Source organism: Petaurus breviceps, unplaced genomic scaffold, assembly GCF_028583685.1.
Source record: "Petaurus breviceps papuanus isolate PSGF00001 unplaced genomic scaffold, PetGlider_PUasm1.0 688, whole genome shotgun sequence".
Taxonomy (NCBI): domain Eukaryota; kingdom Metazoa; phylum Chordata; class Mammalia; order Diprotodontia; family Petauridae; genus Petaurus; species Petaurus breviceps.
Genome location: NW_027186457.1, coordinates 17,873,878 through 17,878,736, shown reverse-complemented (window position 1 = coordinate 17,878,736; position 4,859 = coordinate 17,873,878). Strand labels below are relative to the sequence as shown.

General features: G+C 44.3%; 1 protein-coding gene across 2 annotated transcripts in view; it reads left to right on the top strand.

Moving 5' to 3' along the window:
* Positions 1-2,060: 2,060 nt before the first annotated feature.
* LOC138174397 (phospholipid scramblase 1-like) overlaps positions 2,061-4,859 on the top strand; it is a 57,937-nt gene continuing 55,138 nt past the window's right edge. Inside the window, exons 1-2 of one of the 2 annotated variants that reach the window (XM_069104709.1) lie at positions 2,061-2,423; positions 2,542-2,669. The gene's annotated coding sequence lies outside the window, so the exon portion shown is untranslated. The remainder of the gene's footprint in view (positions 2,424-2,541; positions 2,670-4,859) is intronic. The other variant, XM_069104710.1, reaches the window with a different exon arrangement.

Sequence of the window (4,859 nt, the reverse complement as noted above, 5' to 3'; positions counted from 1 at the left end):
ATAAAAAGATCCTTGTATGTAGCATATAGATTATGAAAGTCAAAGGAGATGATATAAGTAAAGCATTTTAAAATGTTATGTCAAAAATATGTGATGTCAGTCACTATAATATCAACAAAATTTATTAAGAGCTTACTATATTCCAGGTAATGGCAAACAAATAAACAAACAAAAAAATGATTCCTACTTTCAAGGAGCCCTCATCTTAACCAGGGAAGCTCCGTGTAAATAACTACCTACATCCAAAATACATGCTAAATACATGGAAGGCAATCTCAGTGGGAAGATCCCAGCAGCTGGGAGAAAGGGTAAAGGGCCTTCTGAGGAAGGTGGGATTTTGTCTGAATTCCCAAGGAAGCCAGAGGCCAAGTGGAGGAGGTGAAGAGGGAGTGCATTTCAGCCCTGGAGGACAGCCAGCACAAAGGCAGAGGGAGAGAAGAGGAGAGATGGAGGGAAGAACATAAAGAGGCCCAAAAAATTAATTGCTGAGTACGTGAAGGGAAGTAAAATGTGAGAAGAATGGACAGGTAGGAAGGAACCAATTGTAAAGAGTTTTAAGGGCCACTCTGGCCCTTAAAACACATTTTAAAATCTCTAGAATCTAACTTGTTTCTCCAATGAAAGTTTTTTTTTTCTTTACAGAATACTGACTGGACCTGCCCTTCCCACAGATTGGGACAGTAAAACACTAAAATGATTTAGTCATATCTTATCTAAACCTGACGTCATTCAGTCCAATCAAAGGATCTAGTAAATATGTAAACTCCCTGAATTCAGGAACTTTGTGTCTTGAGTACTAAGAGCAGTATTTAGTACATAGTAGGTGCCCAATTAATGATTGTGGATTGCCTGATTTGCTTGATTCCAGGCTCTCTAACTAATTCTGACTTCACTCATCTCACTAATCCCATCACACATCGGGTTCAAATGTTCCTTTATTTCTCACCTCCAAGCCTCTGCCCAAGCAGGCTTGAGTACTGGAAATGACCTCACTGTGCACAGTTGGCTAAATTGTAAGAGGCATCATGCTTCCTGGAAGTAGTGTTAGTCTTGGAGTCAGGAAACCCAACCTCAGATACCTAGATGCAAGACCCTGGCCAAGTCAGTTATCATCTCAGCCTCAGTTCCTTCATTTGTAAAATGCAGGAGTAGGCTCTCTTGGATCCTTTCCAGCTCCTTGCTCCTATGATGGCTTATCTTCTTCAGAATCAGCTCTCCAACTCAATTTCCTTCATTGATTTTTGGGGGTTTACAGAAAGCCTGCTCACATGTTTCATTCCCTCCTATGTATATGAATCTACAATTTACAGGCAAAAATTCAAGTTTCCTTCTCTCCATTAGAATGTGTTTCCTGTAGCGTTAGAAAGTCTGTGTGAACATGCTTGCCCAGTTTGATAATGACCATCAATTGATGTGTCAACATTAAATACTATCTTAGACACAGGAAAGGAATTTAGGTAACTTCCTGATTTTATATAGCATAAAAGCAGAAGGAGGAAGTGAAAAGGCGAGGGGATTGTTGTTCATCCCTAGATCTTGAAGAGGCCCAATAACGGCAAGGAGAGTAATTTCTCCACTTGCAAGTGAATTGACCATTAAGTGAGGCAAAATCCCCAGCCTCACACAAAGCAGAAAGAGATGAGGTGCAGGCTCTGGGAACCTCCTGAACTCTGATGGACTCATTTGATGAGGCATTTGCATCAGGCCATAAGCTTTCATTGTGGCTCTGCCCAAACCTTGGTTACTAGCTTGGCCCTCCATTGTCCATCTACTTCCCACCCTTGAGCCTATCAAAATATCTATACCCAAATCAACTGTTACCTGACCTCATTGACTCCTCCTGAAGACCCTCCCCAAACTCATCACTGGAGTCTGACCTCATCTGACTCCTCCTGAAGACCCTCCCCAAACTCATCACTGGAGTCTGACCTCATCTGACTCCTCCTGAAGACCTTCCCCAAACCCCTCCCCTAGACCACCCCTAGATTCCTCCCACACCCTTTCTGTATATAAGACCCCCATCCTGTCTCCAAGTGGTGTGAGAGCAACATAGAATATTACAACACAGACATATTCTGTGTCCAATACAAGCGAACTTTTAATAAACTTTACTTTTCTTTGGCTGAGAGAAGACTTGAGTCAAATTCATTTGGCAGGGCAAGGTGTGTTGGTATTCCAGGGTCTGGAGCACGCCTAGCCCTACACCTCATCATTTTATGACACAACAAAAGGAGCCGCGGGTTTATGAAAGTAGTTTCCAGAGGGAACTTTCTCTAGAGATTATATTGTGTTGCAGAGGCGGAGTCTGTCGGTTAACCGCCTCTGGGTACCTAGTTCATTTTTATTATTTCCTTTTTCCGATTTACCCCAGGAAGGGCCTTTAACAGCATAGTTCAGGAGTCAAGTCAGATGATTAGAGTCAGGTAAGTAATTCTTCGTTCTAAAGGGTATGAGGGTAGAAACACAGCGTCTGGGTCCACACAGAGAACTGAGAGGGGAATACCACACACCTGACCCTTAGGTTATTCTCTTTTCTCTTAGCATTTTAGAGAAAGAGAGACAAAGAGGGGAGATACCGCTGGGAGAGAGAGACCGCAGGTTGGAGTAGAAGCAGAGTGAGCCGGAAGCTCCTGAATTCAGGGACTGGAGAAGAAAGGGGAAGAGTGGAGGTGGGTGCCTGTAGCTTGGCTTTATGAGAGATCCTTGTCTGATGCCTGGGTTCGCAGGGGGTGAGAGGGGGAGGTTGTTCCTCTGCGAGTCTGGAACGCAGGGGAAGGGGATGGATTTAGGAAGTAGGGGACGAGGGGAGGGAGGAGAGCAGGGAAAGAGGAGGGGGTGGGCTGGGAATGAGTGGGAAATGATCCCACGGATCGCAGGTCTTAGGTCCCGTCGTCTTTGGGGGCAAGGATATCAGAGTAGTTTGAGAGCAATGGTGCTTGAAAAGATAAGGAGCAGGAACAAGAAAAAGAAACCGAAAGTTAAAAAAAAAAGTGAGTCTCCTAGAGCAGGTGGGCAGCAAAAAGCTTGGGAGAATGGCTGGCTGGGAACTTGTTGAAACAAGGGAGCTGGTCTTTCGGAAATCACGCGATCCCGAATCAAAAGTCGCAGAAAGGCATAGGATACGTAATCCAACTCAGACAGTAAAACGAAACTCCTTCCTGACACACCCAGGAAATGTTTACCAAAGGCTAGAACTTGCAGAGGTTAATTAGACAAGAGGAGAGAGACCCACCACCTCCCAACCTCCTTGCATTATCTCGGAAAATTGTGAAGTATTTTCTTTTGCTGCAGTAGTTAGGTCGTTTTGCAGACGTGTCCAACTCTTCATTACCCCATTTGGGGTTTTCATGTCAAAGATACCAGTGTGGTCTGTCATTCCTTTCCGCAGCTCATTTTACAGACAAACAGAGTTTAGTCACTTGCCCAGGATCACCCAGCTAGTAAGTGTCCGAGGTCAGATTTGAACTCAGGAAGATGAGTCTTCCCAACTCCGGGTCCCACACTCTGTCCACTACATCATTTTTTTCCGCTTTGCCTAGGGCTAAAATCTGCCACTCCAACTTCTAGTCAGTCAACAATTTATTAAAATACTCACTGTGTCAAGGCACTGTGCTAACAGCGAAGCAAAGAAAGGCAAAAACAGCCCCTGCTCTGAGGAACTCATAAACAACTAGCGGAAGCGCCATGTAAATAGACACGAAGGATGTAATATAAATGAAAGTTGAGTTTAGAGAGGAATGTACTAGAGCCCTGGGGAGGAAGGAAGAGGGGAGGGGCAGGAAGGAGTCCTACAGAATGTGGGATTTTAGCTGAGTGAAGCCAGTGGGGGTGTTTTATGCCTAAAAACTGTTGAAGTAGGGGCTCTGCCCACCGTAAAACTGTTGTGGTTTCATGATGTGTTGTGGTGGAACAGTTCCAAAGAATTCAGTCACACCACTTCTAATCCAAGTATAGGCATTTCTTGAGATTGATGCCTCTCTTGAGGCCGGCTAAGTTCCAAGGGGAACCAGCAACTTTAGAGAAAGCAAGATGGATTTTTATAGGGTAAAGATGCAATTACATAAGAGAAATTTACATAGAATAGAGGAATATCATTAATATTAAAAAGGCAGGTGGAGTTTGTTAAGGGATTAGGTAATGGAGGAGGGTCCCATCTATGGTTAGGTAGTTGAACATTCTGCTCATTCTGCCCCCAACTGGCTTGCTATTGTGGGTCTGTCTTCGCCTGGATGGATGATGTGATTGTGATTGAATACAATAACACACCTGTTTCTGTGGGAATGGGTCTGGGGGCAGTGACCAGGTAGAGGCAGTAGCTAGGTTCCCATTACATGGACACTCCTGCTGTTTTCTGTGGGAACTAAGAGCTCAGGGACACACCTATTGTTCCAGTGAGCAGTGGGGCATATAGAAAGAAGTTAGGACATGGCGGGGTCCTAGGTAGGTGGAGTGCACCTGCTTTTCAGTAGGGTCAGGCCTATAATGAAGTTAGAATATTGGGGCTGGGGGCAGCTTTATTAGGATTCCATCAGGGGAGCTAGGAGATGGAGGCCAGCAGGGAGAGCTTCTCAGAAATGGGGTTCACCTAGGAGACTGGAAATGGACTGACCTTATTTCTTCACTAGTTCTGAATGGAATAAGTGCCGATGCCTCTTCCACTTGAATTTATGCTACATCTAGTTAAGAGTCCTGGAGTAGGGACCAAGGGAAAGTTATGTGGAGTTAAAGAAACAACTTGACTTTCCTATCCAAGGCATTCAGGAGGAAAGAAAGAAAGAAGAGAAAGAAGAAGAAAGAAAGAAAAAGAGAGAGAGAAAGAAAGAAAGAAAGAAAGAAAGAAAGAAAGAAAGAAAGAAAGA